This window comes from Myotis daubentonii, chromosome 7 (assembly GCF_963259705.1).
Source record: "Myotis daubentonii chromosome 7, mMyoDau2.1, whole genome shotgun sequence".
Taxonomy (NCBI): Eukaryota; Metazoa; Chordata; class Mammalia; order Chiroptera; family Vespertilionidae; genus Myotis; species Myotis daubentonii.
This window is the reverse complement of record NC_081846.1, coordinates 77978774-78001116: the sequence shown is the minus strand read 5'-3', so window position 1 is coordinate 78001116 and position 22343 is coordinate 77978774. Positions and strand designations below refer to the sequence as shown.

At 44.1% G+C, this 22343-nt stretch overlaps 1 pseudogene; it reads left to right on the top strand.

Annotated features, from left to right (window-relative positions):
- The first annotated feature begins 7972 nt into the window (after window positions 1-7972).
- Window positions 7973-22051, top strand: LOC132238879 (heat shock protein HSP 90-alpha-like; annotated as a pseudogene).
- Window positions 22052-22343: the final 292 nt, after the last annotated feature.

The following is a 22343-nucleotide window of genomic DNA, read 5'->3' as shown; positions in this document are numbered from 1 at the left end:
TCTGGGTCATCTAGGAGATGAGAGAGCTGGGGCTGTGTGAAGGGATTAAGAAAAGTGATGAGGGTTTGGAAAGAAAGAAAGAGTTGACTAAAGACAACTAAAAGGATGTAACTAAACTACATGGGAAATTGTAGGAATGACAGACCTGTTCTGGCACCAACAGGAGCCTCTGGGAAACTTGGGATCATCAAAGAGAAGGAGCAGAGGCTGGTAAATGCATCTTCCATGCACAGCCTCCAATTCCTAAATGGTTAAAAGCCTCATTTTTAAGAAAGTTGTCTAGTCTCAGAAATCCTTGTCTTATTGGAACAATGTTTGCAGTGGTTCAATTCTCCAGCCAGCAACACAGCAAAGCTCACTTACTGGTATTTTTCAAAGTTCCTGCATTCATGAGCTAATGCTGTATTAGTCCTTCAATGTCACCTCCCACTACTACTAACTATAACTTTTTATGGAAAAATTGTATTCTAAGTTACAGGTCAGTCACCCAGGAACACCTCTCACCACCACCATGCATCTCTGAGGCTCTCCCCCAGCATCCCTGCCCAAGCTGTGCTGAGAGCCTTGGTCAGCCTTCAGAGCCAGCCTCTTCGGTGGGACAAGGACTCTGTGTGCTCCCAGATCTGTTAGTTGCACTCACCTCACCAGCTACTGGACCTGCGTGCATTGTAAAGGGACTCTGAACCCAGGGCAGTGCTAGGAAAGGGTATGTTCCCTTTGAGGGAGAGGTCTTTTCTATGTTATACACTTTTCCATTGGAGTGTTATGAAAGGGCCTATAGACGTTGACCCAGTAATTCTATTTCTAGCAATTTATCTAGTTGAAATATCTTCACAAAAGCACAAAGCTAATGCTCAGAGCAGTCCACTGCAGCATTATTTGTAATTAGGAAAAATTCGAAACAATGCAAATATTCATCAATGGGGGAGAGGGTAAATCAATTATGGTATCCTTGTCCTCCCATTCAGTGGGCTGCCGTGTGACCTTTGAAAGGATAAGACAGATATACAGGTATTAACATGTACCTGATGCTATATCCATGATATATAATTGATGCAAAACGGGCTAGAAATAGTATATGTGATATGAAGTTAGATATGGCTCTATAACAAATACACATGTTAAAATGTATATGTGCATATATGATTACAAATGTTCTTATTAAAAAATACCTTCTAGGATGAACACCTAATTATTAACTGTGGTTGCCTCTAGGGGAAGGATTAGGGTAGGATAAACAGGATTTCATGCTCTACTTCATACATTACAGAATTGTTAGAACTTTTTTACAATAAGCTTGTATTTTCTATCCTATCTAATAAAAGAGTAATATGCAAATTAACTGTCACTCCACAACAAAGATGGCAGCGCCCATAGAGGCTGGGCAGGACATTGGCAGCATCACCCTGGCAACGTGAGCCCAGCAGGCAAGTGGGGCCCGCAGGCAGCACCCAACAGGGCCTGCTGGGCAGTGGCGGTGGTGACCACGAGCAGGCAATCGGGCCCACAGGCAGCATCCAGCAGGGCCTGCTGGGCAGTGGTGGCACGACTGCAGACAGCACCCAGCAGGGCCTACTGGGTGGTCACAGCAGAGACCGGGCAGCAGGTAATCAGGGCCACAGGCAGCACCCAGCAAGGCCTGCTGGGCCGTCAAGGCAGCGACCCGCAAGCAGGCAAGTGGGGCCCGCAGGCAGCACCTAGCAGGGCCTGCTGGGTGGTGACGGTGGTGAACTATGAGCAGGCAAGCAGTCCGCAGGCAGCACCCAGCAGGGCCTGCTTGCCCATCCCGGTGGTGTGGAGCAGGCAGGCCCCACAGAGAGCAGAGAACCACAGGGAGTGGGTCCAAGGTGTCAGTAGCACATCCCCTGAGGGCTCCCGAATTGGAGAGGGTGTAGGTCGGGCTGAGGGACCTCTCCCTCTCCACTTCCTCCCCCCATGCATGAATTTCATGCACTGGGCCTCTAGTCTATATATATAAAAGCCTAAGCAACCATTACGACCAGACAACCAGATGACCAGATGACTGGCTGGTAGCTATGATGCTCACTGACCATTAGGGGGCAGATGCTCAATGCAGGAGCTGTCCCCTGGTGGTCAGTGCTCCCACAGCAAACCTCCCACGGTCTCTCCCCCTGGCCGGCCAGCCCCAATCAGCCCCAACTGGCCCCAATCACCAGCCAGGCCATACACAAATTTGTGCGCTGGGCCTCTAGTTTCTATAATAAAAACACCAGTGTGAACTAATTTTAAAGGATATTAGGCATTGTAAATATGTCAGTGTTCCACAAATTAATCTATAAACAGAATGCTATCCCAATAAAAATGTCAAAGGGGTTTTTTGGGGAATGTAACAAGTTGATTCTAAAGTTCATATGGAAGACATGTGAAAAGATGCTCAACATTATTAATCACCAGAGAATTGCAAATTAAAACCATGAGACATCACCTCACACCTGTCAGAATAGCTACATACATTCAATAAGGGGTTAATATCCAAAATTTAAAAAGTACTCATATAACTCAACACCCCCAAAAAATGAAACAATCCAAATAACGTTCATCTGGAAAAAATAAACATACTAGTATCACCAGAAATTTTCTGAAAAGGAAAAGAAATGAGAGGAAACAAATCCTAGCAGGTATTAAAATGCACTGTCAAAACCACAATAAGTAATGGAATTATGTGGGTAGTGAGCCATGAACAGATAGGCACATCAATTCAATGGAAAAGAGGCCAGAAATAAACACAAATGCTTGTGAAAATTTCTTCTTGGATAAAGATGGCACTTTAAACCAGTAGGAACTAACAAATCCTTTAATAAATGGTATTGGGACAACTGGGTTGCCAGCATGGGAGAAAAAATAACTGAATTGCTCATTTGATCCCTACACTTAATAAATTCCAGGTATATCTAGTTATTAACAATAAGATAAAAGCTATAAAAGTATTAGACTAAAGTATGAGAGGATATGAGAACATTTTATACTATAGGAATGAAGAATGCATTTCTAAGCAATATGCAAAGCCCAAAAGCCATAAAAGAAGTCACTGATGTATTTGACTTGATGAAACTAAAAATTTTCGGCATGACAACAAATATCATGAGCAAAGTAAAGCAGAAAGACTACTGACTGGAAAAATGCCCGCAAAATAAATGTTGGAAGGCTAACTTTATACATATATATCCTAAATCAATTTTTAAAACAGGTCAATGAACCAATAGAAAAAATCATAAATTTATAGAAAAGCCATGAACAGGAAATTCATTGAAATAGAAATACAAATGGCGCATCTATATATAGAAAACGCTAATATGCAAATAGACCGAACAGCAGAACAACCGAACAACTGAACAACTGAAGAACCGGTCACTATGATGTGCGCTGACCACCATGGGGTGTGCATGGAACATGGCGGGTGTCGGCCACGGCAGGATGGTGGGGCAGGTGAGCGGGGGTGCCAGACCAAGGCAGGGCGCCAGTTGCTGTCATCGGGGCAAGCCTCTGGTGGTTACTGAAAATTCATTGCCCACACGCTGCTCACCCCTGCTGCCAGCGCCCAGCCGCGGCCCTGATCACCCCTCAGGACTTCTCCACCACCACCACCACCCCAACTCCTGAGGGGTGATTGGAGCAAGCAGCCGACTCTTGCACCCACTGCTGGCACCAGCCCCAATTGCTCCTGGGAGCAGGGCTGCCGGCAGGCAGGGCGCCCAGGGGCCGCAGCAGGAGGGGCTGGGCGGGGCCACAGAGGATGGACTGAGACCTGCCCCTGTGCCCACCACAGCCTCGCTGCCCACAATTCCTTTCAAGGTGCACGAATTTGTGCACTGGGCCCCTGGTGGCCATATAAAAGATGGTCAACCTCACATGAAACAGGACAGTATCATTTTTCATCTATCACCTTGATAAATTTATTTTAAGTTTAATAATAAAGTCTTAGTAAGACAGAAGAAGCAGAGACCCCTACACTGTCGGTGAGAGTAGGTACAACCTCTTTGGAAGGGTAATTGGCAATATGAGAGTAAAATGTGTATGTATCCCTTGACCCTGCATTATACTTCTAAGAATTCATCCTCTAGCTGTGCACATATACAAAGATGTGTACTCAAAGTTTGTAACGGCAAAGACTAGCACAACTGACTATCACTAGGGAGCCAACCGAACAGACTGAACATCTAAGTCAAGGGATGAAGGGTCACGCAGCTACAGGAAAGTATGAGGTAATCTTATGTATGCTGGTTGGTATGGAACAATCTTCATGCTACATTGTTTTAGGGAAAAGGCAGTGAGCAATTTGTAGACAAAGGAGGACACGATACCTGTATTCACAAAATGTCTGGAAACTTGCATAAGAACCTGGTATGGTGCCTGTGTCTGAACAGGAAAACCAAGGACTCTGAGTTTGGTGTAGAAGAGAAACCTATGGTCACTACACACTTTATTCAGTTTATCTGAATTGTTTACCAAGTGCGTGCATTCATTTTTCAGTTAAATGGACAAAATGTACTTTAAGATACAGCATCAACTAAGTCCAGTCCTCCCATTTTATAAATAAGGACGTGAAGGAAGTCCTGCCCATTCGTTTATTCCTCCAGAAGATGTTTTTGAGTGATGCATTAGTTGCCCATTGATTTGGGTGGTAAACACACAATGCAATATACAAATGCTGTGTCTTAGAATTGTACACTTGAAACCTATATAATTGTATTAATCAATGTCAACCAAAGAAATGTAATAATATTTTAAAGATAAATAAATAGAGGCTGTCCCAGTAATCTAGGCATTCGAGTGAGAGCTTGGCTCAGAGGACCAGCGGTGGAGGTGAAGAGATTTGATTTCATGAGGTGGCAGGATATGACATGCATGCTGGCCAGATTTACAGACACATTGTTTGTAGGATGTGAGAGAAACTGACAAGTCAAGAACGACTTTGAAATATGGAACTGCCATCATTGGAGAAGGAGGTTTGCAAGAGCAGTGGGTTTGAGAGGGACAGTTAGTTCAGTTGTGATTCTGTTGGACATCCCAGTGGAGCTGCCCAATGGGCAGCTGTAAACCCAAATCTCAAGTTCAGGGAAGAAGACCGATGAGAGAGAAAAACTGGGAGTCAGAGAAGTGGCGTTTAAAAGCATGAGAGCGAACAGTGGGTCAAGGCACAGTTTGAGCCCAGCTCTCCCTGCTGCTGCCCTTCCACACTGGAGATTTGAGAGGGAGAACTGACTGCTTCCTTATCCTTTGGTTTGTAAAAGAATTAATTTCTGGTTTTCTTTTTTTTTAATAGGAAAGTGTTTCATGTTCAATTTAGAGACTGAAAACCAGATAATAAACACCAAAATTTTAAATAACCGATAACCTCATCAACCATAAATAATCCCTCTAACCATGTGATTTATTTTTAAATTGCCAACTTAAAGTCACACAATGCCTACAAAGTATGTTGCTTTTGCTTTTTTTATTTTATAAAGAAATATGAGAAGGAACATGGGGGGCACTTTGGAAGGCTCACCTGGTGAAGATCCACCCATGAAAATATCATGATGCAGGCTTTCTGCCCTCCGATCCTTCGTTTTGCATAAGGAGGGTCGGTGCCTCGTCCTGGGCTGTGCAGCACTCGGCTCTGTCATCTGCTGAGCAGACAAGGAGCCTGGTTTTCCGATGTGCACTCCGGCACCGGGCGTATAAACACACAAGTGGGCACTTCGCTGGTGTCACCGCCTTGTGATACTATGCCTCCCGCCTCGGGCTTCCGCCCTACCCGTCGCTGGATAATGAGAGGCTGTTTCTGGGCAGCAGGAAACGTAGTTCCTTTACCAAACTGTGAGGTTCAGGAAAGGTTACTCAGCGGCGGTTTCACAGTGGAAAGAGAAATTGTCTCAGACAAAGGAAGAAAGAAAAAAAACCTTGGGAATCCATTTTGTCTTTTGAGCTCCCAGAACATCTCATTCAGAGGGGAACTGTCACCTTTCTATTCCTGGTCTGATAGGAGGCTCAGAACTAATGCCTGCCTGCCTTTTGCCTGAATTTCTTTGAAAATGTGAGGCCCAAAGGGGCTCCCCAGGGAGGCTCTGCTTCACATACTGATTAGCAAGAGGAGCAGAGGGTGCGGGGCAAAATCTGCTGACCGCTCTCCTGCCCCCCATGCCTTCCCCACTCTCCGCCCCATCCTTCCAGCTGCTCCTGTCAGGACAAGGTGAAATTGGGGCCACTGGGCCCCAGAGTCAGCGTTTTCACCCCTCTGGAGGCCAGGCATCTTAGCAAAATGACCTCAGCGTCACTCACCCCTGTGAGAGCTCAGCAAGATGCTCTGGTAAAAGAGGCAGCTCACCTGGGCTCAAATCCCACCTTGAGCAAAGCAAGTTGCTTAATCTATCAGACTCCGGTTCCACACTTGCAGAATGGGGATGATAATACCCACCAGTCAGGTCTGGAGGCAATAAAATGTCTGCAACGCCCTGGCTCGTAGTAGGGTCACAGCAAATATTATTGCCCTCCTCTGAGGACAGCCCTGTCCATGTGGGCTTCCTCTCTCTGTATTCCTTTTGGGGTCCTCAGAAGGTCATCTGGCAACACACTTCTCCTTTCCTATCTTCAGGGGTGCTCCAGGGAAAGAATCCCAGGTCATTCCCTCCACATTTGCAGTTGATACTGAAATAGCCATGATATTGAGCACAAAGTCTCAAAGTCACAGTGTAGGACTTAGGGAGGGTTCAAACTAAAAAATGACCTCAACAGCCACAGCCAGTGGGGAGGGAGGCGTGTGGGGCCCTGGCATAGAAAAGAAGTCCCGGCCTGTGTATGAGAGGTCTCCTAGGATTAGGACTCCTGCTCTGGCCCAGATCCGGGCTCCAGAGAAAGCGCAGGGCCCCAGGAGGAAGGTCGAGCTCTGCTCTTCTGAATGGCTTCATCAGAGCATCTCCCTGACACCTCACAGAGTCCTCCCCAGAGGAAACGGGAAAGGCTGAGGTAAGCGATCTTACTCTTTTCTACTTAGGCATTGTTAGAAGATACACCAGAAGAGCGGTGGTGAATAAAAATTTCTGATTTAAAGTAAAGATTCTAGTTTCAAGATAATCTCTACAACCGAGTACTGAATGCCCAGGTGTGACAGGTGGGAGAGAGGCCACTCCTGCACAGGGCCTGCTGTCCCCCCGCCTCCCTCCTTTGCATGCTCCCCGAAGCCGCCCTGAACTGTATAGGGTCGATCAGTTGGCCTTACATCAAGAGAGCCTGGTCAAGTGCTTCTGCTATTAGTATTTCCATCGATGCCTTGCTAATTAGAATAGCAAATGCCAGAAATGGCTCTTCAATAATGAAATTACCCACTTTCTGATTAACATGATTCTAGTTAAAAATGCATTCTCATTTGTAAAAATAATAGTATGAAAAATGCGTGGGCTGGATAAAATGGAGACATTCCCCACCTTTTATAATTAGGAAATAAGAGTCCTGCACCAGGAAGGGGTGTTCCCAGGGCCCCACATCCGGCCATTGTTTCAGAGGTTTTCTGGTTGCCAGCGCCAGCCCCACCCCCAATCGAAGGCAGCCTCTGGCATGTAGCAGTGACTGCCTCAAGCAGACATTTGGTGCGGGCGGACGAGGTGAGAAGCTGAAAGGGCAGGGAGCTGGACTCGCTTCCAGAATAGGTTTTCTGGATCCTTTTCCCCCTGTTGCTTGCTGATGTAATAAAGGTCTGCAGGAGTGGCAGAGTTTGGTCTGAGACTTTTTTATTTTTGGATTAAACATTTTTTTTAATGAGGCTTCTTTTATTACATCAAGATTGTGGAGTCTACTGAAGTCTCCCCAAACCATCTCTGAGCTTAATTTGCAACAGGGCACCATCACAATGGCAATACACAGGAAGGTGCCTTTAAGGAGTTTCCAGCGCATGGATACCGGCGTGGGGGAGTCAGACATGAGCGGCAGATGTGCGGCTGGAAGAGAAAGAACACGGTGATGCTGCGCGGGGACCATGGACACGTTTCTGAGCACGCTTCAGAAACCTCTAGAAGTAAATAGGAGATACTCGGTAAGAGGCTGGTGAGACCTCACAGCAAAGCTGGCTGAGGCCCAAACACTTTCAGTTTGGGCATCAAAAGCAAATGTAACTTCATTTCCTACCTACATGCCAGAGAAGCCTGAAATGTTAGTTACATCCAAGGAAATTAAGTACAGTTATATACAATAATTTAAAAATCATTGTAAATATATAATGGTTTCTGCTATAAGCTATCCTGGAAAAACAAAACAGTTGAGACAACCAAGAGCAGAAGTCTTGATCCAAGTTATGGCTTCTGTAAGGTGTAATGGTGACCTGGTTCCTTTCCCTCTACCAGACTTGTGAGAAAGTTTCTCTATGACTTCTGCTGATGTTATGCACTGCATTCCTGGAAGGCAGAGGAGCGGAGTGGGACGGTAAACCTTGGTGTGCCATGGGGACCCCTGGAGGGTGGTATCAAATACCAATTACTGAAAAGGTTGGAGGGGTTGCGGGGGGCGGGTGTTGGATTCCCATTTCACCTCAAGGGGCCATTTTGATGGGGTGACTGCTCAGGAGCACAGCCACCCCAGGGAAAGAGAAAATTACATGGGGCTCTAAGCTGGGGACCTCCTGCCACAGGCTAATAGGAGGACCCTCCTTGCCTGTGTCCTCGGAGGCAAAGTGGGAAGCTGGACAAGTCAATCAGCAAAGTGGTACTGAGCCCTTGCGAAGTGCCAAGCACTGTGCCAGGCACTGTGAGCCAGTCAAGTGAGGGGACAAAATCCCAGGCCCTTAGGAGGCAGCATTTGCTGTTCTAGCCAATCTGTTCGTCCCAACAAGTAAAATAGCTTCAGGCATGATGCTTGCTCCTCCTGAGCCTTGATGTACCCTAAATGCCCTCTTCCTCCCTTCCTTTCTTTTCTCAGTAATGAAACAAATTTTAGCACCTAATACGTTCCCGACACTTGTGTTAGATTCTGAGAATACAGAGGTGCAAACACAAGTTATGGCCTTTCAGAGTTCATGATCCCGTTTGTGTGTGTGTGTGTGTGTGTGTGTGTGTGTGTGTGTGTGTGTGTGGTGATAAAGAGATATAAACAGACAATTAAAACAACTTGGTAAACAGTAGGATAGCAAAGCCTCCGGTAGCTCAGAGGAGACACATCAAACTCAGAAAGCATGTTGGGGTTATAAGGACAACTTACCCGGGGTGATGCCACTTGATCTGAGTCTTGAAGGACAAGCCCAGTGGCCAGGGTGAAGGATGAGGATCACAGGCATTCAAGGAGGTGGGCAGCATGTGCAAGGGCTGTTGTGACTGCAGAATGCTGAGAGGGCCTCCAGGGAATTCGGTTTGGCAGCTGGGGCACGGGATGCACTGGGGCAAGGGGAGGTGGAATCAGAGGAAACTGTAACTTGAGGCTGAGCCCAGATCACAGGAGAAACTGAACTTAATTCTAAAGGTGATAGAAGACTAAAGGATTTAAAATAGAGAAGGAACAGAAAATATCTTTGTTAGAGGAGATCAAGGACAGACTGTGGTAGAAAAGACAAAAACAGGGCCATGGCAGTGGTTCCGGGTGTAATTCTTAAAAAAAAAAAAAAAAAAAAGGTGCCCATTCAGGTGTACTTACCATAATATCAGTGTACTCCAATAAGTCGTCTATAATTAAGATTTTTAAGTTGTGTTCTCATTATTCCCTCGTACTGGTACCTGCATCCAGGAATGCTGTTTATCATCTTGGTAAATCATGTTGCCTTACTCCCCACCTATTGCTTCAACAGCCCCTTAGTGGTTCTTTGCTTCAGAGAGAAGGCGACACCACTGGGATCGAAGACATCATAGCTCAGCTTTAAGTTTCAAATTGATTTGAAGTCCATGGTGAAGATAATAATCTTGAAAGCTGGGTTTTGTTGAGCAACAAAGGTATTTCCTAAATTCTGAAACTTTCCCTTTAAATAAGCAAAGAGAAGGGAAGAACTTGGATAAGAGCAAAACATTTGAAAGGGGAAAGGGAGAGAGGGCTAAAGGTCTGATGCAAATGTCTTGGCTTATGTTGTGGGTGAAAACTTCCAGAAGGGGAGTAAGGAGCCCGCTTTATGTTTTGAGAAACTTGAAGACACTGGGTTCTGTGTCAGAGGAGACTGCTGGGCACTGGCCCTGCATTCGATGCCTGGAGGGAGTGGTGGGGCAGCTTCATTCAAGTGGACCCCAGCCTACATGCCACATCCAGGGCTCCAGGAAGACCCACAAGGACCAGTGGGGGATAAGGGAGTGCTAAGAACACTGGTAGACCAGAAGAAGACTGGGCATCCAACAGGGAGGCCACAGAGCACAGGACCTGTTTACAAAGGTCTGGCTGGTGTGGCTCAGTGGTTGAGCATTGGCCTAGGAATCAGGAGGTCACGGTTTGATTCCCAGTCAGGGCACATGACTGAGTTGTAGGCTTGATACCTAGTATGGGGTGTGCAGGAGGCAGCTTGATTGATGATTCTCTCTCATCATTGATGTTTCCATCTCTCTATCCCTCTCTGTTCCTCTCTGAAATCAATAAAAATATTTTTAAAATATATATAAAGGCTGTAGCAGGGACCCTCAACTTTAGCAGTGACATCCACAATTCTATCCAAGACCCATTTCTCCTCAGCATCATGTATAGAGCTTGCCAGAGACCCTATAGGCCGAGGGCCAACTGATGGAAGCCAGGGGAAACCCAAAGGCCCTACATCTGAGCCCAGGTGCCTGAGGGACAGGGAGGGACAGCCCTGAGATAGAATGTGAATTTGAATCCACTACTTACCCACAAATGACAGCTTTAAACTGGAAGAGACTAAGTTAAATTTAATAAACAATTTTAAGTATCTTCCTCAGCATGGGAAAGAAGGGGGATGGTCTCAAGTGGATGGGCTCAGTTTGTGATATAAGGATATAAGCTTGCTTTTGGGGGGAATCTGAGTTATAGTGGGTAAACTTCTCTCCTGCTTCATCGATGTGTGTGATGCATACACACACACACACACATACACGTAGGCTTTTGAAGTCCTTCTCTGACCAAAGTCGTCACATCAAAAATTATGCTCTAAAATAGCAGACACCATAAGATCCTTGGAAAGGCTGGCTTTCGAATGAAAGGCTGAGGACTCACCTTCTAGCACAGGGGAGGCAGCAGAGTGTCACAGGTACGACTGTGGAGGCCAACATCGTCTTACACTTTGGTTCCACCACAGACCAGCTGTGCCCTTGGGAAGAAGTCGTTTATATATCAGTTTCCCCATCAATAAAATGGGAGTAATAATTGTACCCACTTTGTAGGCTTGTTATGAATACTGAGTTCACATCTGGAAAGTCCTTGGAACAGCTCCTGGCATATAAGTGTTGCCATGTAAGTGTTTAACAACCAAATTTTGGTTTCAAACCACTTATGATGGGAAGGAGGGTCACATGTGATGTGGTGATTTGGAATAAAAACTGTAAACTTTTTGTTCAGACTTCTGAATCTGGACAGGTCCTTCGGCCCTAGAGACCCTTCTCTCCCCCTAAATCTCTGTCTACACAGTGCAGATAAGATTATTTTGTCTGTTTCTTACTCTAAAGAACTGTGAAAATTGATGAGTAAGACCTTGAAGTGCTTTGAGTTCCTTGAATGAAAAAATAAATCTTAAGTTAAAGGTCATATAATTTTTGAGCACTTTTTCACAATCTTCAACATTCAACTATGTCATCATTATTGTGTTTCTTCTTTGTTTCTTTGCCAGCTGAAAAAGGAGACAGCAATTAACAATGCAATATGTTTGATGAAATGTTTGACCTTTAAATATCTCATAAAATTTAGAGCTGATTGGCCTACAAATGCTTTTGATATATTTGATGATAGTTTTTTTTTAAATATATATTTCATCACAATGGTGGTAAGCATTCAACACATGAGGAAAAATTTCTTAGACCGGAATCCAAAAAATTAATCTGACATCTATCTAAATATAGAGATGGTTTCTTCCTTTTATGTCCCTTTCTCTATTTTTAAAAGCTCACTACTTGTTCATTTGCCTTCCCCAGATGTGATCTGGGAAACTGAAATCTTTTTATAAAGCCTCGCTCGAAGAGCTCACAGATATTCAAAGGTGCTGATAACACCAAAGGTGCAACTTGCGTCAAATATCACAGAATTCAAAATTTTAAGGATCTGTTGTTGCCACTTCATCTTCCATTATTAAATGCATAGAAATCACAAGGTGTATACCTGTGAGAATTTTGTGAATTAACAAACATCCAAAATGCAGAACTAATGGGGATGACATTTAGGCGTCGAGGCAGGGCTAAATTCAGGTTTTTAAAAGGTGGGTCAGCTGTTCCATGCAGATGTTGTTTTTATCTAGTGCTCAAATCATTTCATCATACAATCATGTTTCTTGAAGAGGCAGCAAACTTGAGGCTTGGGATATTTTCAGAAGAGGTAGTTCCTATATGCAGATGCACATATGAATTACACGAAGCTGGGTCCACTCCCATGGTCTAAAACAGTGTTTCAAACTGGGTCCTGACCTATTCCTAGGCCCCAAAATCACCTGTGAATCAAAACTGAATTTAATATCTTGAATTGTTACCAAGCCCATAGTCCTGTAAAATATTCTTCTATAGCCATGCTTTTCCACAGCAATATATCTGAGGTATTTCCCAAAGGCTATCTTGATAATAAATGAACCTATTGTGTGACAGGTCAGAAAAACAAAAAAACAAAAAAAACTGAATTTAAAATAATAGAAAAGAATAAAATGCATAACATCATAGTCGTGCATTGTATGTTGAAAGAGGGAGCTTTTTCAATGCATGTGTGTGTGTGTGTGTTGGATTATGATACAAACTGTATTTTTTAGGGTGAGTCAATAAAATAGATTTGAAGGCTACTAAGCTAGATTACTATATGCAGATTTCCCACCCAATATAAGTTATTAATAAGAGGAAATTAATACAAACCTAATAGAAAATAATTTTCAGTAAGTTTCATACACCTTGAAATTATTCACAACCTCTAAACCAGTTATTTCATCTTTGGATATCTACCTTAAGGAAATAATCCAAAATCCAGACAAAAATTTTTTTTTACATAAAAATGTTCACTATACTGTTATTCATTTTACTGAAACCCAAAACAGCTTAAATGCTTAATAATATGGAAACAGCAACTTAATTTTAGAATATGAAAACTGGTTGAGTATTGTATCATCATTAAAAGCACATTTTCAGAGGATTTATAATGATGTAGGTAATGTTTATGATATAATATTAAATTTAAAAAGATTCCCTATACCCTATAATCGTAAGAATTGTAAAAACTTACTAGAATAAAAGATGTTAAAATACTGGTTTTCCGAGTGGCTGAGTTATGGATGATTTTCATTCTCTGCTTCTCTATATTTTCAGGTTTTCTACAGTGCATGTGTTACGTATCTGTTGTCTAGGGGGGGGAAAGGTGTTTCTTTCAAAAAACAGTTCCCTCTCCCCAGGAGAGTCAGTGAGTTAACAATGTCATCATTTGCTTTTTTACAAGGACTCCACCTCGAGTGACCCTCCTCCCACCACCACCCCTGTTGGCCCAGGGGCAGTAACATTTCCTTCTTTAAATGCATTTTCATGGTGTAAAATGACCTTCGAGATTCTGTGTCGCATTCTTCCTGGATGATTAGCACAAACGCAACAGCACCCGGGTCGGGGTTTCTGGTCTCCCGGGCAGCATGCCCGCAGGTACCTTTGCTTTTCTCAAGAGCAGCATCGCAGTTTCCTGTCCTGCTACAGCAAATCACCAGAGCCTGGTGGCTTAAAACAACTCAGACTGTTACCTCACCGTCCTGGAGGTCAGGAATCCAAGATGGTTCTCCCTGGGCCAAAAGCCAAAGCATCACCTGGCCTGAGATCCAGCTGGACATTTGACTCGAGGGCCACAATGGGTTCTTAAACTGGACCGGAGGGCCGGAACAAAAGCATGGGTGGAGTGTTTGTGTGAACTAATATAAATTCAAAGTAAACATCATTACATAAAAGGATACGGTCTTTTTTTTTTTTAGTTTTATTCATTTCAAACGGGCCAGATCCGGCCCGCGGGCCGTAGTTTGCCCACGGCTGTTCTAGAGACTGTTCCCTGGCCTTTTCCAGCTTCTCGGAGCCGCTGCATTCACGGCCTCTTTCTCTGTCTTCAAAGCCAGCAGCTTAGCATCTTCAGCCCTCTCTCTGCTTCCGTTCTCACATCACCTTCTCTTGTCTGACTCTCCTGCCTCTGTCTTCATAAGGATCCTTGTGATGACAGTGGGCCCACCCAAATGATCCAGGATCCAGGATACCTCAATATCCTTAACACAATGGCATCTGCAAAGTCCCTTTGCCATGTAAGTAACATGGTCACAGGTTCTGGGGATTAGGACATGGATATCTTTAGGGGGACCATTATTCTACCACCACCAGGTTTGACAGAACAGCCTGAAACGGGGAGTTCATCTCTCTTGCATACAAACAGAGTGGTCTGAAATTGCAGTACCAGTTAGCCCTCCCAAATGTGTCCAGACCCCTGATTTTCCACTAGGGGGCAACATCCATTAGTAGCGGGGTCTGTAACTCAGTGGTTGGCACTGGCCAAAGGTTCCCCAATGGAAGAGATGGTTCCTAGCTTCTACAGCATCACAACATGCAGACAAGGTGCAAACACAGACCTAAGTAGATGCTAGAGGACCAGCGGTTGCTATCACGACTCCTTTCTATGCTAGTCTCCTAGGCGATTGTTATGCAGAAGGCAAATGAGCCAAAGAAGGAACATTATGAGCTCAAAAAATTCAGAGGTTAACAACAATAATGAAAACCTTTTTAGCTACGCACAAGTTTGCTGTGAAATTTTTTTTTAAAATCAGAGATTATTCTAACTTGCTTTTTTTAATTTTAGAACTTTAAAAATTCCTACAGTAATTCCACATTGAAAAAAATTAGAAAATACAGTTAATTAAAAAGCTATGATAAAAATATTGTTTTTATGTCACATTCAAAGCTGAAACAACTAAGTGTCAGTTTTATTTTTGAAAACCCTTTTACAGAGCTGTGCATTTAGAACATTAAAATTCACTTAAACAACTAAATTAAACTTCAAAGCAGGAAGAAAGAACATTTGGTTATTACTTTAACGATCCTCACACCTTCTGTTTGGGTTTATTTGCTTAAACTCAATAGAGTGCTATTTTTAAAAGATTAATTTCACTGAATTAGTTAATTTGGAGTCACCGCTTTCTCCAGGCCCCTCCGCCCGCAGCTTTGCTTCTGTAGCCTCCGTGTTTCCCCGCCTTCCTTCAGAGCTGATGAAATAAAATGCCAGCATTCACCAGCCAAGGAGCCTTTTCTTGTCATGCCTCACTGTGAGCAATAAAGTAACGAAATCTGATTCTTTTCCGTCTGTCTCTTCATTTCCTTTCAGCTTTTTCTTCTCAAGATATTATCCTGCCTGAAATAGTCCAGCTTCCGCCCCATCGGCTAAATTTCTGCCCGTCCCCGCAAAGCTCAGCTTCAGCACTGCCTCTTCCCCGCAGTCTTGGGGAGCCCCACAGGCCAGCACCGGCTCTTCCTGCTCTGAGCTTCTCCAGACTTGCTGAGCTACCCCAAGTCTGACACGTAATCACCAATGTTCTCGCCAAGCATGTTCAGGTAGCCTGGTGTTATTTTCCCCATCTTTTACGGCCAAGGGGGCCTCAGCTCAGAGAGGTTAGGCCACTGTCCCAGAGTCACACAGGACACTCAGGAGCGGCGTGGACCTTCCAGCCAAGTCTCCAGACCCTTCCCCAGGGCCTGCGTCCCCACCCCATGCTGCCTCTTGTGTCATCATATTGCCCAAAGCAGGTCTCTTCGTGTGCGAATGGATTACCCTTTCAAATATGTGTATCTTTCCATCCTAGGCATTATAAACTGCTTGAAGGTGATCCTATTGCTTCATGCAAAATACAGCAAACAGCATACAAAATACAGGTATATTGAGCTCCTACTCTTTGCCGGGTACTGTGTCAAGTGATGAAAATGGAAGGGTAAATTAAGACAATCCCTACCTTTAAAGTCCTTAGTCGGGTGCAGACAGAGCAGAGAAGTACACACAATGGCACTGCATGTGAAAAGTGTCCTAATGCAGGACCAGGCAGGGGCGTCAGGCAGCCTGGGGTCAGGAAGGTCTCTCCAAAGGAAAAGTCCTCTATCTGAGACTGAAAGGCAAGGAAAGCAGAGGAGGGGGGATTCGCCATGAGCCAGGTGTCGCTCAGGTGTCACCTCGTTCAATCCTCCCAGCAACCCTAGCAAAGATGTGGGGAGGGCAGAGGATAGCATAGAGTTATGATCCATTTACTGCTTCACCATCCACTATTAACACCCACAAACTCCTATGCAGCACTTCTTATGTGCTGGCGCTATTCCAAATACTTCACTTACGTTACTCATTGAATGGTCCCAACAACCTTTCAGGGTAAGTAATAAGATTGTCCTTATTTTACAAATCAGTAGAGTAGGCACAGAAAGGTTAAGTAACTTTTCCACAGTCACACAGTAACTGGATTTAAACCAGACAGTCTAGCTCCAGAGTCTGTGCTCATAACCCCCACACTATGCCAACTCTACCAGACTATTTTTTCATCCCTTGAATATTTATATTGGCAAAAGTAATGCATATTCTTACTAAAGATGCCAACAGTTAAAAACTGTGCAAAATGTCATTTTTCCATACTTCACCTGATATAATCTCCAGTATTTGGGGTGAATTTTGAAGCTAGATATTATTATACCCATTTTACATATGGGAAAAGTGCATCTTAGAAATGATAAGTAACTTGCCTGGGGTCACAGAGTTGAAATTCTGGGATTCAGAACTAAATCTTTCTAGCTCTACGCTCTGTGTGGGAACTGCCAAGCACACTGGGGAGCGTGGAGAGGAGCCCGAAGTGATGACCCGCATGTGATCCACAGGCACAATCAAGGCGGGCTGCCATGCCACGCTGACAAAACCCGCTCTTCTTGGTGATGCACAAGGAGGAGGGGACGTGATCCTACTGGGCTTTTCTTGTTGGTGATGTGCAAGGCGGAGGGGACAGGATCCTATTGGGCTTTTCTTGTTGGTGATGTGCAAGGGGGAGGGGACAGGATCCTACTGGGCTTTTCTTGTTGGTGATGTGCAAGGGGGAGGGGACAGGATCCTACTGGGCTTTTCTTGTTGGTGATGTGCAAGGAGGAGGGGACAGGATCCTATTGGGCTTTTCTTGTTGGTGATGTGCAAGGGGGAGGGGACAGGATCCTATTGGGCTTTTCTTGTTGGTGATGTGCAAGGGGGAGGGGACAGGATCCTATTGGGCTTTTCTTGTTGGTGATGTGCAAGGGGGAGGGGACATGATCCTATTGGGCTTTTCTTGTTGGTGATGTGCAAGGGGGAGGGGACAGGATCCTATTGGGCTTTTCTTGTTGGTGATGTGCAAGGGGGAGGGGACAGGATCCTACTGGGCTTTTCTTGTTGGTGATGTGCAAGGGGGAGGGGACAGGATCCTACTGGGCTTTTCTTGTTGGTGATGCGCAAGGGGGAGGGGACAGGGTCCTATTGGGCTTCTGGGGAGGTCATGAGAATGTGGAGGCTGGAATGTCAGAAACCAGAATCTGGATCAAGGCAGTGGTAAGAATAGACAGACACTCATGATCTTAGTGGAATGGAGCAGTGGAAATGATGACAGTGAGGGGAGGCTCTCCAGAAGGAAAGCTTGGACAGAGCTCTGTAAGATGAGGAAGGGACACGCATCCCAGTGAGAGGGAACAGCATGCACAAAGCCGTCAGAAGGAAGGGCGCAGGATGATCGCAGGGAGCTGTTGGTAAGAATGTGAAATAATAGTCTTTTGAAAGGCAATTTGGCAGTTGGTGTAAGAATGTTCAATGCTCATATCTTCAACCCAGTAACCCTCTTTCAGGTTTCCATCACAGAGAAACTACCTGCACGTGGGCACAGTAACCCATTGAAGACAGCAGTGTTAAAACAAAACTCTGGAAACAGCCTAAGTGCCCATGTACGAGGAAATGGTGAAATAAAGAATAGAACATCATCTTACAAAACACCAGACAGCGATTAAAAGGGATGAAGTAGACATAGATAAGTAGCTTGGAAATATCTAGAAGACGTAGTGGTCAAAGAGAAAAAGAAGATTATTGGCAAGTCTGTTCCAAAAGTATCCCAGATTCCATCACCTTCTAGTTTGGCCCCTGGCATTGGCAAACAAGGTTAACCCATCCTTGGCATGGGGCATGCTGCTTTCAGAAAACTAAAGTGAAGGTTCTTTCTGAGGACACTTCACTGCGCTCATGACTGGTCAGACTGAGGAAATAGTCCGTTGAAGTATACGTTAGGGGCACCTGACATTGTATTGATTTTCTGTTAATAAATCTGGATTTCCCTCGAGGCACCAAGGTAAGCTTGATTAACGTTCTCTTTCAAATGACCCCCGAGTGGTAGCTTTCTTGCCTGTAATTCAAAGTCTAATGCAGCTCCTTGTCAAACGGTTGCCAGGAGATAGAAGAGCCACCTCCCAATCCCCCCTGCCATGGCAACATGCCATTACTTCCAAATCCATCTTCTTTCTGCGGAAGTCTAGATTTCTGAGAGTGGGGTGCAACCCATGATTAGCTAATCTGGCAGAGAGAAAGGAACCTTCTAACCTTCCTCTGCGCAGAGACCTCCTTATGTGGTCTATGATCTTGCCCTGTAGCTGCCATCATTCTTTTTTATTCTCTCAAGGCTTCAGTGAGACACTTCTGGAAGCACAAATAAACTTTGAACCCTTAAAAGTACAATATCTCAACCTGGCCGGGTGGCTCAATTGGTTAGAACATTGTACTGTACACTAAAAGGTCACAGGTTTGATTTCTGGTCAGAGCACATGCCCGGGTTGTGGGCTCGATTCCCAGTGCAGGGCATGCAGGAGGCAGCCGATCAATGATTCTCTCTCATCATTGATATTTCTATCTCTCTCTCTCCTTCTCCCTTCCTCTCGGAAATCAATAAAATATATTTAAAAAAAATAAAAAGAGATACCATCAAAACTATTTCCAGTTTATTAAAAATTCAGATGTCCAGGCTCTGACTCAGAAATTCTGATTCAGTAGTCCTGGAGTGGGATCAGGCATTCCCATTTTTTGAAAACTTCCCAGTAAGTCTGATGTCATGTGAAATGTGATGAATATGTAAGTGTTCTTTTGTGTTCTTTTTTCCTTTTTAACAAAGAAGGAATGCTTGTTGCATACACATCTAGTACGTGTAATCTCGTGTCCACAAATCTAAAGAAAGATAAAATGCCATAAGGAAAGATGAAAAGGAAAGAGCGCCTTCCTATGCTCTGACTGCATTTCTGGAGTGACTGATCACAATGGCTTGAGCGTGGTCCCGACACACCAAGGCCATGGGTTCGATCCCCACCAGGGCACATACAAGAATCAACCAATAAAGGCATAAATAAGTGTAACAACAAATCAATGTTTCTCTCTCTCCTACCCCATTCCTCTTTCTCTAAAATCAGTTTTTAAAAAGATATGCATCGAGCTGACTCTACATCCTCGCGCTGTGTTGCTGCAGAGCCTTTGTGGACCCGTGGAGGAGGAGGAAGTGGAGATGTTTGCCTTCCAGGCAGAATTGCCCAGTTGATGTCACTGATCATCAATACTTTCTACTCAAATAAAGAGATCTTTCTGGGGAGCTTATTTCAAACTCATCAGATGCTCTGGACAAGATCAGTTTGACAGATCTCAGGAAACTAGGCTCTGGGAAAGAGCTGCACATTAATCTCATTCCAAACAAGCAAGACCGAACCCTCGCTATTGTGGATACTAGAATTGGAATGACCAAGGCCTATTTGATCAATAACCTGGGTACTAACACTGAGTCTGGGACCAAAGCATTCATGGAAGCTTTGCAGGCTGGTGTAAATATCTCTCTGATTGGCCAGTTTGGTGTCGGGATCTATTCAGCCTATTTGGTTGCTGAGAAAACGACAGTGATCACCAAACACAACGATGATGAACAATATGCCTGGGAGTCATCTGCAGGAGGATCCTTCACAGTTAGGACTGACTTAGGGGAACCCATAGGTCATGGAACAAAGGTTATTCTGCACCTGAAAGAGGACCAGATGGAATACTTGGAGGAGAGATGGATCAAAAAGATTGTGCAGAAACACTCTCAATTTATTGGCTATCTCATTACTCTTTTTGTGGAAAAGGAACATGATAAAGAAGTCAGTGATGATGAGGCTGAAGAAAAGGAAGAGGAAGAGGAATAGGAAGAAAAAGAAGAAAAGGAGTCCAAAGACAAGCCTGAAATTGAAGATGTTGATGAAGAGGAAGAAGAAAAGAAGGATGGTGACAAGAAGAAAAAGAAGATCAAAGAGAAATACATCGGTGGAGAAGAACTGAACAAAACAAAGCCAATTTGGATGCGAAATCCTGATGACATTACTAATGAAGAATATGGGGAATTCTACAAGAGCCTGACTAATGATTGGGAGGATCACTTGGCAGTGAAGCATTTTTCAGTTGAAGGACAGTTGGAATTCAGAGCCCTTCTTTTTGTCCCAAGACATGCTCCCTTCGACCTGTTTGAAAACAGAAAGAAAAAGAACATTAAGTTGTATGTTTGCAGAGTTTTCATCATGGATAACTGTGAGGAGCTGATCCTTGAATATCTGAATTAGAGGTGTAGTGGACTCTGAGGACCTCCCTCTAAATATTTCCAGGGAGTTGTTGCAACAAAGGAAAATTTTGAAAGTTAACAGAAATAATTTGGTCAAAAAATGCTTAGAACTCTTCACTGAACTGGCAGAAGATAAGGAGAACTATAAAAAAATTTGTGAGCAGGTCTCTAAAAATATTAAGCTCAGAATTCATGAAGATTCTCAAAATTGGAAGAAGCTCTCAGAGCTGTTAAGATACTACACATCTGCTTCTGGTGATGAGATGGCCTCCCTCAAGGACTACTGCACCAGAATGAAGGAGAACCAGAAGCATAGCTACTACATCACAGGTGAGAGCAAGGACCAGGTCACTAAGTCGGCCTTCATAGAGTATTTTCTGAAGCACAGCCTAGAAGTGATCTATATGATTGAGCCTATTGATGAGTACTGTGTGCAGCAGCTGAAGGAGTTTAAGGGGAAGACTTTGGTGTTAGTCACCAAGGAGGGCTTGGGACTTCCAGAAGATGAAGAAGAGAAATAGAAACAGGAAGAGAATAAAACCAACTTTGAAAACCTGTGCAAAATCATGAAGGATATCTCAGAGAAAAAAGTAGAAAAGGTGGTCGTATCAAACCAATTGGTGACATCCCCATGCTGCATTGTCACAAGCACATATGGCTGGACAGCAAACATGGAGAGAATCATGAAGGCTCAAGCCCTGAGAGACAACGCAACAATGGGTTACATGGCAGCAAAGAAACACCTGAGATAAAACCAGACCATTCCATCATTGAGACCTTAAGGCAAAAGACGGAGGCAGACAAGAATGACACGTCTGTGAAGGATCTGGTCATCCTGCTCTATGAGACTGCGCTCCTGTCCTCTGGCTTCAGTCTGGAAGACCCCCAGACACTCGCTAACAGGATCTATAGGATGATCAAACTTGATCTTGGTATCGATGAAGATGACCCCACTGCTGATGAGAGCAGTGCTGCTGTGACTGAAGAGATGCTGCCCCTGGAAGGAGACAATGACACCTCACGCATGGAGGAAGTAGACTAAGCTCACCTGGAGAACACCTGCACACGTGTTCAATACTTTACCTTCATTCTCTTGGATAATATGTTTTCAAGGACTTTTTTCTTTATTTTTGTTAACATTTTTAAAATATGTTTGGCATGGCAACTACTTAAAGGGAAGACCGGGTGTATGAGACTGTGATACTTCAGGCACTGAAGCCAAGCTCCTTTTTTTTTCCTAGTATCATGTTGGCCTGTTTTAACAGAATGGGGTTATGTTTGTTGTAAGGTACGTGTAGCCTAATGTTTGTTAGCTTTGTGGTCTGAAGTGTTTTCTCTCAAGCAGATTCCCAAGTTGACCAAATCTTTTGTTGCTAAAGTATTCTTAGATGTGTAGTTAAAACAGCTTCATCCCCTAAGATCTACTTTTTAAGACTAACATCCTCTGTAGTTATCAACTGCATGTCCAGCCTCTAGAACAGTGATGGCGAACCTTTTGAGCTCGGCATGTCAGCATTTTGAAAAACCCTAACTTAACTCTGGTGCCATGTCACATATAGGAATTTTTGGATGTTTGCAACCATAGTAAAACAAAGACTTATATTTTTGATATTTATTTTATATATTTAAATGC